The sequence below is a fragment of the Macrobrachium nipponense genome, chromosome 21, assembly GCF_015104395.2.
Source record: "Macrobrachium nipponense isolate FS-2020 chromosome 21, ASM1510439v2, whole genome shotgun sequence".
Classification (NCBI taxonomy): Eukaryota; Metazoa; Arthropoda; class Malacostraca; order Decapoda; family Palaemonidae; genus Macrobrachium; species Macrobrachium nipponense.
Genome location: NC_087212.1, coordinates 26,511,799 through 26,525,364, shown reverse-complemented (window position 1 = coordinate 26,525,364; position 13,566 = coordinate 26,511,799). Strand labels below are relative to the sequence as shown.

At 32.3% G+C, this 13,566-nt stretch overlaps 1 long non-coding RNA gene across 1 annotated transcript in view; it reads left to right on the top strand.

The window, feature by feature from the left end:
- LOC135197862 (uncharacterized) overlaps window positions 1–13,394 on the top strand; it is a 174,084-nt gene extending 160,690 nt beyond the window's left edge. Inside the window, exon 3 of the long non-coding RNA XR_010310671.1 lies at window positions 12,076–13,394. This is a non-coding gene — a long non-coding RNA (uncharacterized LOC135197862). The remainder of the gene's footprint in view (window positions 1–12,075) is intronic.
- The last annotated feature ends 172 nt before the right edge of the window (window positions 13,395–13,566 follow it).

Genomic DNA, 13,566 nt, shown 5'->3' with positions numbered 1-13,566 from the left:
GTTGCAGTAGGTGTTGCTGGGTCGTTGTTGGATGGTGGTGCTTGCATGGTGTTGTCCATGCAATGGGCGTTGTCTAGTGTGAGCGAGTTGCTGGGCGGGTTATGGAGAGAGTGGTGGCGCGGGGTAGACTGGGTGCGGGCAGAGTGCGGGTCAAGGGGGGCAGGCGGCAGAACAACGGGTAGATGGTAGTATTTGCACAACCCCCGCCCGCACTTGCCCTTCACCGCGTCACGACAGACACTCACCTTCATGTCTGTCACCTCTACGTGATCTGAAAAAAATGGTAGCCGTTACAATAAGTTTTTGCATATCACTAAATGCTAAGTCAGTGTGCTACATTGATTACAGTACTTCATTTTGTATTGCTACTATGGTACGTACAGAGAAACTACAACTGCAGAAACTATTTTTATTATAGACATAAAGCACAGATGTATATTACATAAGCAGTATATGCCATTATGCTTATTTTATCTCTAAGGCACTAAATCACTAAAAAACTACCCAAGCATTGTAAAAGTTTCACATATTAGACTAAAATAGCATACACCAGTGTTTTATTTCAAAATTTCACATATTTCATATCCTGATTTCAAAATGTAATACTGTACCTACGTGCTAATTCATAAATACAAACGGTCGCTATCACGAGAGTAAAATGTCATAAAAAATCTTTTCCTGTATTTGATGCAGATGGTTGAAATAATACAAATGATTTCCTCAATAAATGGAAATGCCCAGAGTAGTGTTTTTAAGTGATCTATATATCAACATACTACAAGCAGTCAGGCAAAGCAGCAATACAACCACTTGATATGTTCTTACGAGGGAAATGCGTCTCTTAGGTCACTGCTGTGTCCCCCAATAAACTGGAAAAAGTGATAACAAAATATTAGAGGGTGGGACTGGCTTGAGTTCACCTCCCTACCTTCAAGGAGATGGACAAACTTGCAGGCAGGTCTCACACACTGTCCGTACTTAAAATCGCGGCACACTTGTAGGGTGTCCAGCAACTGTAATAAAAATTTGTATTAAGTTGCAAGTTGTATTTCCAATACAAACACTGGTACACCCTTGGATAGGATCATTTGGCCAACAGTTCTTTTGTGTATTGTATATGGCTGTGGGTTTTGGAGAGTTACAGCTGATTATAATATTTTAAATATAAACAAAGTTTGACCCAATTTAACAAGTGATCAGTTCACTTAAAACTACTTATTTTAAAGGAACTTGAGTGAAAATCAAGAGTAACTGGCACAAAACATTCTAAGGACAAAGCAACCTCTTCATTTGAGACATAATAGATTTTTTTTTCACTGAATGTTAAGTTTTGGAAACTAATTACTAGTTAAGGAAATTTGGCAGAGTATATTATTTTAAAAATAAAATAAATTGCACCATTTACAGTCTGTGATTTTGTTTCCTTTTAGAAATGCCTACCATTGAAAAGGAAAGTAATATTTACTGTGTACTATAATACAGTAATGTATGTAGTATTGCCATAACCAGTTTTAGAATGATTTCTGATTGTTTTATTTGAAAAAAAGTAAAAAATTAAATAAAGATTGTCTTTGATAAAGAATATCATGGCCTAAAAAAATGGGAAACATCTCTTTTTGTCACTGTTACACTACAGTATACTATTTTGATTTCATTGCTAATTTAAGTAGTTTTAAGTGAACAAAATAAATTAGTTTTGATTTTCTTTTTATTTAATTGCCTAATCAGCTTAACTGGATAGAAAATGAATTTATTGGGATAACATTTTAAATTTAAATATGAAGACATTTAATTGGTAGTTCTAAAATAGAAACTGTGTCAAAAGTAAATAGTATTACTGCATCAAGATTTGAGAGTGAAATGCCTAATTTTTTGCCAAATATAATTTACCAAGAAAATTTTTTAACATGAGTGAATTATATACGTATCAGTAGCATGTGAAGCACAATTAAAGAAAGGAGAAACACGGTTAAAAGATATATAAGGACTGCATATTCAATTACTATATGGCAAACTACATTATTTTATGGATAGTATGGTAATTGAAAAATTTAGCTTGTTAAATAAAGTTGGGATGGGTTTCATAAAGCCTGGCATTTTATAAAAACCTGACAATTAACACACTAAACAAGAAATTTACTACTGTATAGACAACAATATGAAAAGCAGACATATTACATTCATATTGCACTAAAGATGATAAGACTGCAAAATGTGGCATGATATTTTCCTGAAATAGACAGTGGATAATAAGATTATTTAATATAGATTTGTAAATATGCCACCAAAATTCTGTTGACTGGTTGGCATAATGCAAGGAGCTCCTGTTAACAATTTCACTTTTACCAGTACGTAATTTGTAGCATATGAAAATGTTTGTTATCCGAAAGACATAGAGCCCATGTGAAGCGAATGTGTAACAGTATTTATAGGAGCCAATGATGAGTATTTTGTATGTTGACACTGGGAAAGTTTTGATGTGATATCTGCAATTCTAATGTAAGTGATGTCCATTTCTTGCATTGTGTATGTTTCATCACTAGTCTTAGTAAATGTGTGTGAGCATTTAAAACAGGTTTCAACTTTTGTTTTCCTAGAATCATGTTGGATAATATGAAGTGTGAAATTTTTATTAAAAGCATTTTTCTAAACTTTAGTTAGATTGTAGAACTTGCCACATGACTGTTAAATGTTCTTTAACTTGTACTGGCTTGACTGGAGAAATGAATCATCAAGACAGAATTTATTTAACCAGTATATTTTATTTCAAAGTATAATTAACATTTTTAATCATTTACTGAATTTTGGTCAAAGATTTTAGTACGTAGTTGGTAAAGACTACTACGTTACAGTTTCTGGTTTTGGATACATAAAAGAAAACTAGCAAATCTGAACTAAATACAAACCATTACCTTGCTAGAGCCTGTTGTGTTACTATAAGAAAACATCCAACAAAGGGCATGATTGAAATCTTTATGTGACGCATACCTTCCAGACTCTTGAACCCAATTCAAGAATAAGGTTTTGGTCTTTACTGCTGTGTGTTTATATTTTTAGTCTACATTTTTTCACTTAGTTATTCTATATAATTTTTTTGTCCTCATACGTACATACTTGTGTATATATTACAGTTCTTACATATTGCCTGGTGGTCACTTCATGACCCAATCCCTCTTAAAGTCTACAGAAAATGCAGGTCAACAGTAACTGTTATAGGTATTAGTACATACATTTTATGTGACTGACTGCATTTTAGCCAACAGTCAATGTCAATTTTTAAATCAAAGTTATTTTGCCAGATTCTTTTCACTTAACCTATGGTAAGTATAACATGTTTAAATAACTGCAATTCATTTAAATTTAAATTTTAGTGTTAGAGGCAAATCTTTTGGGCTTAGCCCTGTTGGGGTTGGTTTTTTGCATCGGTGGTCTAGTTGAACATGTAATAATAAGGATAACAGTGCTAAATGGCTTGTCTACCTACTTTTGCTTGGAATAGACTTATACTACTTACGTGGGGTAATAGTACTGTAAGTTTTGCCTTTACTTATATTTTTTCTAAGAAATTTTGCTCTTTTATGGTCTTTCCTGTTACATGTGATCAGGTTTTATTTCTCCTTATGTAGAGTGGTGTTTGCTTTTTTGTGTTGTGTACTGTATAACATCATGGTTGATGAAGAGATTTGGGTATCACATCATTCTGCTGAAGAAAACCCATGCCTAAGTAATTGGCTATGTAACTCTGGACAGAATTACAGTCGTACATGTAAGATGTAGTATCAGGTGTTTCATATTTAGTCAGTGCCCAGTCATGATCAAAATCACTAGTTACACAATCTTGAGGCTTTTTTTTCTTTCTTTTTTAATAGGCTGTGTAATGTATAAAAGTTCTTCTCTCTTCAGTCTAATACGTATATCCTTATTAATATTTTCCTCCATCATAAGAATTTTCTCTTTGATCCAAATATTTAGGTATAGTATTCCATGAAGATTTAAGTGGTTCTTGAGAGCTTGTATTTTGCTATTTCCTGTGCATAACATTCTTGTCTATGATTTTAACTTTTCCTTGAAGACGTGACTGCATGCAGCCAGTGATACATCTACCCGATAATACTAAGTGCAGAATTTGCTTGTTTCCTCCTACTTTCCCCACTGTTACCCCCCCCCCCCCCCTTCCCATCATACTGAATTTCACTTTTGCTTGTTACTGATGATTGTTTATTGTATATTCCTATGTAAGAAGTTAAAAAAGCATGAACATGTTTAGTAAACTTCTCCTGTTAAGAATGTCTATGTGTGAAAAAAAAGTGTAGGAAAGAAGGAAGAATTAAATCTATAAAATAAAAAGACAGTATATTCATATAATGAATAAAACATTAAATAAAACCTAATATGTAATTAATAACATATTCTGTACTGTAAAAAGATAATACTCTGTCTGCTTAGTAAAATTTGAGGATGACTGGTTTCAATGTATAGAGTACAGTATATATGTGATTAGATAACAAAATGCTATTGCTTCAGAACTACCCTGTAGTCTTAGAGAAAAGAGAAATTTTACAGTTACTCATCCATGTCTTGCAATTTCTTCAGAGGGTCTGCTTGACTCCATTGAGTATACTATTAGGAATATTTCCTCTCAGAAGGTCAGGATGAAAGGGCAGTTGCCTTCTAAACAGGAGGCTTTTAGGATGCTGAATATAATTTAAAAACTTTTCTTTTAAGATCATCTTTTGTCAGATTTTGCTAATTACATTTACTATACTGTTTCTGGTATGTGGGACATTGGAAGATTCATGTTTTTCATATAAAAGATTTTTCCTGCATTTACTTTATGCCTGCAAGCTAGTTGAGAATCTGTCAAGATTATCCAGGAAGTAAAGAAGTTAGGAACTTCTCTTTGCACAGCTGTTACCACACCATCATACTTCATCTCGGGTACTGATCATATATTCCATGTCCTCTTCCTTTACTGCTTAATTAGCCTTTTGTGGTCTAAGCAGTAGATTAACATTCTATGCTTTGACTTACTGATGGGCTCATTGTCCTCTTGATCATCCTACCTGTATGGAGAGCTATATTCCTCTGCCTATAATATTCAGGCAGTTTATGTAAGTTCCCAATCAGGTCCCTGAAACTTGGGTTCTTTTTTTAATAAAAGGGCAGAGTCGTCCTCATTTTAACACATGGGAATTTCTTAGCTACTGACAGGGAGAAATTTATTGCTTTCTTGCCTTCATGTTTTAAGATTTTAAAGTAAAAAATTTTCCATTTAGTAATACATATATAACCACAGTCCACATTATCTTGTATGTTACTCTTGAGGATGATATTTGTCATTAAATTACAGTAGTATATACAAGCTCTTTTATGCCCCACTTGTCTTCATCAAGGGTTGGTGGCCTCTTGGACCTGATATTATTACTTCTATTTCATTAGGTTATGCATTGGATGTAAAATGATAGGATTTTCACTCAGCAGTCAATTGGGTATTTTCTACAATATCACATTTTCTTGTGATCTCCCCTCCATCATCATCCTGCTGCCATCTTTTCTGCAAGTTCTGATGTAGGTCTCCTAAGCAGTATGAACCCTTCATTTTTCTCCAGCTGAAGTCATGGGTTAACAACCAAATTACAAACCAATTACCTTCTCAGTGAAAATGTATAGCTTCAAAAGTGGTCAGTTCTTGTAATGGTGTTTTTCCTGAACTCTAGATGACACTCAACATATCTTTTCTCAGTCTCATTTTAGTTATCTTTACATGTGACAGGGTGGCTGAGAATGTAACCTCATTATCAAACTGGCTCAGGTTGGGCATTTTTTCTAAGGGCTTAGATCTGCAAGGATCATTAGGAAATGGACTGCCAGTAATTAACTAATGGCATGCTGCTCCATGTACAGATTGATTTATCTTTCTTGAGAGTCTTTTGGTGGAGTTCCCCCACCATTCAACTCTAATATATATATAGTAATGGGTGCACTCTTATATAAATTATTGAAAAAGTTATGAAACAAATAACATATCTGTATAAACAATGCCTTGCATTGATTCCCTCTTTTGTTATTATTGATGGTAGATGTATCACTTCAAAAACGTTATTATGAAAACGGTTGTTGTGAAAATCAGGGCACATTTAAAGTGAAGGCTATCTTTTAACTTCCAGGAAGCAAAAGGAAATTTTCTTGTTTAAAATCTTAGTAGGTTTTCCATTCATTTTAAAGTAACTGATCTAGTAAGGCAATGATTTGTTTCCAAAATACTATATAATTTAAGTCTTATTGCAGAAATATTGGCAAACAGTCTTATGTGTAAGTGATGTAAGCTAGTTTATATGTAGATATGTTAAAAAATGAGTTATTACAGCAAGTTTAAAAGGTATAAATAACTTCAATATCAAGAAAAGTTTTTATATGTTAATGATGGAAATTAAGGGTTTCATTCTTTTACTACAAATTGGTTAGACTGTGACACTCCTCAAATACTTTTAGTAGTATCCCAATGTGTTTTTTGGCATACTTAGTTTAATTTTGTATAACTACAAAAGGATTTTGATTATGTGGAATTGCATGCTTGATACATTGTAAAGGTCATTGTAGTTTAGTTTAGTTTTCAGTTAGATTTGGTATCTATGTATGTTGTAGAAAGGTTTAGATGTTTATGTCTACCATTGTTCCTTACTTGTGAAGGTTATGGGGGGGGGGGGGGGTGGGAGGGTTTGGGAGGGAGAGAAAGGCTATTGTGCAGAATTTTACATTAACGAGAAAGCTTCCTGCCACTTGTAACTATCCATTTAGACCTTTTGAAATTTTGAGGGAACTTACATACAATATAAAACTTGATAATTACTTTTAACTCCTGAATAAGTGGTGGATTTTTTTGGTAATATAAACATTCTAAATTGAAGAATTTTTTTTATAATAAAAAACATTCTAAATTGAAGAATTTTTTCATTATTAGAAGAGTTATTTTGGAAGATGGCTTTAATGACATTTGCAGGGCATTTACATTAGCATGTACAAATCATGCAAATATGTAATGCACGTACAGTATATGAAAAATTGAGAGCAGATAATAGCTTTGGAGAGTTGCACCATGTATACTACGTATAAGTGTACGTACATCATTACTGATGAGCAACCAACAAAAGTCTGTATCAGTACAGTATGTGATGAATTTACAGACTCTTGAAATATGCATCATGTTGTATATGAGTTATGCTAAGAAAATTTCATGCACATCATTTCAAATGAAGTAGGAATCTCAGGCATCAACAAAAATATGACAAAATCTAATAATATTTGTAATGCATGTCTTATATTAAATGCCATAGCACTCTACACATTTTAATTTTGTATTCTAAAAAATGCTAGCCTTACACATTTTAATTTTGTATTCTACAAAATGCTAGCCTAAAAATAGTTGCAACTAATCTTTCATATAAAATGCATCTAAAAAAAATTTTGTTATATCATGCCTCATTTTATAACCTTATCATTTTGTAGGTACTAAACTACATATTTACTTACCAAAAACAGTAATTCCAAAACTGCATCACTGTCAAGTGCACTACAGCATTATGAAAACAAATCATGCAAAGAAAGAAGGATACCATTCTAAAGTATTTACTGTACTGCACAACTATGTTAATGAGAAACCAAAAACTAAAAGGTGGGGTTGGTGAAAGCTAGGTTAAGAGCTGTACAACAAACATCGTGTAAGTACCTGACCATTTTCATCGGTGTAAACAACAGATGTGACATTGCTGGGAAGTATACCAGCTGTGCAGATTGAAGTATATATTGCCATGCACATGTAACCACAGCGTATATTATAAGTTTTTATTTTTTGTGTGTTTGCATATTGTTAAAAGCAAAATTTGTGTATTAAGAAGTTTGATTGATGTTCAAATTTGAGTACAAAGCATTGAAATGCATGCAGGTATTTTCAGCCAAGCATGTGGAAGAGGCATTTGGAAAGCAGGTAGCGTGTGATTAGCATGTGATATTCAAGTGTTTGTTTGTTTGTTTGTAAGATAGATAGCGTGCAGTTCAGTTAGGATGTGAAGTGAAAAAGCCATTGGTAGTGCAGGGAACCAGTGCAGTGGTGAGTAAAAGTGCAGTCCAGGGCATTTGGTGATAGGGTCCATTGACGGCATGTTAAAGAAAGAAAGAACATTGACATATAGCAAATATAAAGTAAATGTGCAAAAACAATGAAACAAAATCAGCTTTTTACTTACGTGCAGGCGATGAAATACATGCATTCCAGGCTATACACGGTAAAGTCACCCATCAAGCGTCGACCAGATGGCTGTGATTCCCTAAGCATTGGGTGAGGTACATGCATTCCAAGGCTGAGCCACAGGTAAAAATAGTCTCATGCATATCTAACTAAGCACTAAAATCCTGTGCTTCTGGGTTAATATGCGAGATAGCAATAGAATATCCCTTTACTTTTTTTTTTTTTTAAGTAACTCAAAACAAATTTGTTACTTGACTGAAATATGCTATCCCATATTATGTATAAAAAATTTTGCTGATGCAGAAACTCAGTCACATTGATTTGCTTGTAGAAATTTAATTTTGTTAAAACTTAGTTTATCATTATATAATCTTATGAAAAGGACTGGTGTCACTTGATAAAAGTACAGTACAACAGCTCAAATAAAACTGAGTTTAGATTTGTACACAAAAATGCCATACAGTTATCAGCCAGTTTGTTACCTTCTGCTTTAGAAGTGCAATACAAGAATGTCTCCCAGGAGGTTGTGGAGAATAAGGCCGTCGCCAGCGATTACCTCAGTCCCAGAAGTCTTCTCATTATTAAAAGAGTTCTCAGCGAGGTCACGCTCCATCCTCTGATTAGCATGTGTGGCTAGAGTTTCTGCCTCATCACCACACATGTGATCCTTGACTATTCATCCTGTTCTTAACTCTGACTTCTCATTCATACCCTCACACACATCTCTGAATGACTGAAAATCTGGTGTATAAACCACTGGTTTATACATATTGCTTTGAAGCAAAAGTACTATTTCTCTTTGAACATCCTGTGTATGAGTAGCTGGTGAGAAATTGGAATTGCTGACAGGAAGTTGAGCAATTTAGGTTTTATCAACTCACTCTACTAGCTCTTAAGCTTAGTTAGGTTCTGCTACATTACTTCTCACTCTGTGTGAGCTCCAAGATAGTTTAATTTGATGACTTCTAGACATTTGTCCATAAGTAACAAAATCCCTGTCTCATTTTTTCAATTGCTTGACTTACAATTATCATAAAGAGTAGTAAGCCTGTTAGTCACCTGATTAAATTCACAGCTTATGAACATATATTACATACAGTAATTGACTACCACATAGTATACTGTAAACAGAATTCTCAAAGTTTACCCAGCATCTATTTTTTTTTTCATTTTGTGTACATACTCAGCCAAGTACATTTATGATAAGAATGTTGTAAACTCTCAAAGGTAATAAAATATATGGTATGCATGAGAGACTCCAAAGTTATAGTATGCTATTTAAGGGTTTAAATTCTAACTAATTCTAACCATAATACAGGGTTTGTAAGACAAAAATTTGAGTGGTAATTAATAATTTACTTCATAATAAATTCTTAGAAGTTACTCAAGTATTGCAGTTAAACTTTTCAGTAGTTACTGTACATGGAAAAATACTAACCCATTACCTATTAATCAATGACCCTTATTCATATTTTCAGTTATATTTTCCTCTTATTTGATATGAACTAAAGTACATAGTCATGATTTTTTCTGAAGTGTACTTAGCCAGTTTTCATGCTTTTGTAATGTCTATGTATTTACTAATATAGTTTTACACTTTTTGTCTCCCATTTTTTGCAGAATTACATTTGTAATAGTATGTAAATAGTATACCTAATAGTACTATATTTTGAAAAGAACTTTCACTAAGTTTTCCTGTGGAAAAGATGGTAAAATAGGAGTAATGTGCAGTACTGTGAAATAAAACTAAAGGAAGTACAAATGACCAGGAAAAAATTGGATGAATGGATAATGGATATAACCTTAACTAACTCCCTAAGGGTACCTTGAACAAGATATTCTGCTTTATAAATATACATTTAACTATCTTAAGAAATTAAGGTGCCCATTAACTTCTGGTATGTTTGGAATGGTGACCAAGGTATCAGTTAATGTCTACTTAATGTAAAAGCCATATTTTTAAACATGTAAATTGCAAGTCCACTGCAGTTAGATGTTGGGTTATTACTACTCACGTTGTCCCCTAAAATTTAAGATTGCAGCAGTACTCATTCTTTCAGATTTATTGTTATTGAAATGTTTTGCATTGTAAAGAATTTGACAGAATACCAAATCAAGGAAAAAGTTAACTTGTGAAATTTATTCTATGAAAATAAAAATTAATAAAAATGTATAAAGGCAAGGAGACACGTTTATCAGAATATATAAATTGAAATTTTTACTAAGAAGAGAGAGAGAGAGAGAGAGAGAGAGAGAGAGAGAGAGAGAGAGAGAGAGAGAGAGAGAGAGAGAGAGAGAGAGAGAGAGAGAACCATTCACCTTGGTAATGTAGATTGTGAGTCACGGACAGGCAGTATTGTTAAAAATTTTGCCTATTTTGGTTCATAATATTGAATCTAATTTTTATCAGCATTAATGTGATTTCAGGACTACTATAAGGAGTTATCTCATGTGATGACAGTGTTTTGTAATAATTACATCATTGGAATATAGAAGTATGCAGTCTCCTTTTTTAAAATGTTACTTCTCTTGCTATTTAAATCTGCTCTGCTCATTGCAGTATAAAAATACTGAAATGACTGTAGAATAGATTAAAAGATGACCGCAGGACTTGGAATTACTGAGTTTATTCTGAGAATACGTACTCTTTAATCATTTATTCTTCTTCCTCGATCCTTTGATAATTTGAGAGCTAATGATGACAATTACAAAAATGTTCCAACACTCCTGAACTGATATTTTGCCCGTAGTGCAGTAAAAACCAAATTATGCACTTGCAAGTTAATGAATTATATTCACAATACTATTTCATAAGGAGTACTACTTTATAATTAAAAGAGTATATAAAACACTACCTCCAAACTTGAGATTATAAAATTAAATGCAATTGATCTAAATTTGATGTAAACCATGTTATCATGAAAAATGAAAAAATACCAAACACTCCAATTAAATTCATGAGACCAATAAGAAGTACATACATACTCCTGCAGTTAGACAGCTTGATCAATAGGATAATACTATTCATTGAAAGGCAGTTTGTACAAATATCTGCTGAAAGTGACTACTAAATTTAAAAAACTATTTTAAATAAAAGAAATTTAAAAGATAATGAAAAATGCTTTAATAATACATATAAGAGAATTGTCATGGATTTTTCATTTCATTTTCTTAAGCTGTATTTTAAAAATATAATACTTAAGGATGTGTACTACTATTAATATTACCCTAAGGAAATTTCTACTAATGTGAAAAAAAGCATGTATACTACGGAAATGTCAATCCATGTGGATTATTGTTGGTATTCTTTTATATTGGTGAAAAGGACCATTGTATATGAATATAACTAGGATGGTATTTATTTATGTTTTTAACCCATGTACTGTAATTCCCATGGAACTAATTGGGCTTTGGCCCAATCTACCAAATGTTCATGCAGTACTGTATTATTGATTCTTAATTCCCAGAGATTTAATTTTTGATGAGCAAGAAACTTTCATAATACTACATTCTAAACAAAGAAACCTTTCATAATTCTACATTCTAAACACATAAGGAAGGGCACAACCAGCAAAGATATATAAAAGTTTGGTAATGAACTTAGTGTTGTGTTATATATTGAAAATATGGTTAAAACTGGATCAGTACTCAGCTCTCTTGGTGTATTTTTATTTATTCAGTTGTATTGACCGTATAACTAAATTCAATCCAAAGCTTTTAAGGAGTCCTCAGAAGATTTTTGAATGTATTATGCAGTTGTCAGCATTCTCTTGAGTACATAATACATAGATGTGAAAAAAGTTAAGGCAAAAAATTATCTCTATTTCCAGAAATGAGTACTACAAAATGGGCTGGTAAAATAGTGGTTGGAGTTGAAATGGCTGTGAAGTGCTTGTAAAGTATGTAAATTATGATTTGTTTTGTATTGAATCAGTACTGACTATATATTCAAACTTGCAGCTTATGAGTGTTTGCTTCATTAAAGCCACAGTGAGCAAGTGATTAGTATATCATGACTTGGAAATTCTTTTGTAAATCTTTACCAGATTTTAAATTCTTTTGAGGCTTCCTGTTTAATGGAGATAAAAAGCACAGGTTATTAGTTGAAAAGTGAAGAATTTATGGTTTTTAATATTTTTTTCTTTCAGTACTACATTGTATAGATTTATGAGCAATGTGATGACCTTAATCATAACTTACGGAGTAATTAGATTGTTATAATAAATAAATAATGCAAGTATGACAAATTAAAAAGTAGCATACTTTTATTATGTATGATTATTATTACATAATATACTAACTTAGCTACTGAGTACACTTAACACTCTGAGGACTCTCTTGAACCATTTCTTTGAAATTACAACTTTTTAAGATTAATTAGACAAGCAGAAAAATGTGTTCAAAGTATGTATCATATGCACATGTAATGTATGACCTTGGAAGCAGCTGTGCCCTAATAACAGTACACAAATGAATAATAAGTAGGTAATTATTAAATTATGTAATTAGGTTAATGGCAAAACGTTCATCAAATGATAAAGTGTTACACATTACTATTATTAGATACGTATCTTTATTTTGAATACTTGTGTGTGAGCTTCATAATAAAATACTGTACTATATTCTCTGTAAATAGGTGAAATATAAGTATTTAACACTACGTAATAATACATACTGTAGTAGAATACTACATGGTCTGTTAGTATTTTGATGATAATGTTACTATAATTAAGCCACTGAAACTCAGATCTGAAGGTGAAATTAAGGGAAGTGTACAGTGAGTAGAAGTTCTGCTAGTGTGTCTGGATTATGTTTTAAGTGCATAATTATTACCTCCTCAAGGTTCAAACATACTTCTTATGCCTTTCCCATTTTTCTTTAAGCCAGTGCTAGGTAAGGGCATCAAGTTGTTTAGCAAGGAGTGGCCATCTAATATATTGACATTAATTTTCATGTATTATTAGTTGTTCCACTTCTAGGTAGAAACATCTATACCACTGTATGACATTGTAGCCATTTATGTCAGTTATACTAATATTACACCTTTATTCTTATAAGAATAATGCTTAAAAGAGCCCCTGTCTAGAAATTTCTTCCAGTACCAAAGATAATGCATTTTACAAATATTTAAGATTTGCAATGTAATGTATGTATGTAAAGCCTGTATGATATACTGTACATATATAATTACCTTCATATGATATCTTACTCAAATTTTAAATATCATAATAAAAATGATTTGGTTGTGCAATTAAAGTCTAAATTGAAAATTTGATGGGTAAAATTAATTTTCAAATAAGGATTAAGTATGGTAAACTTAC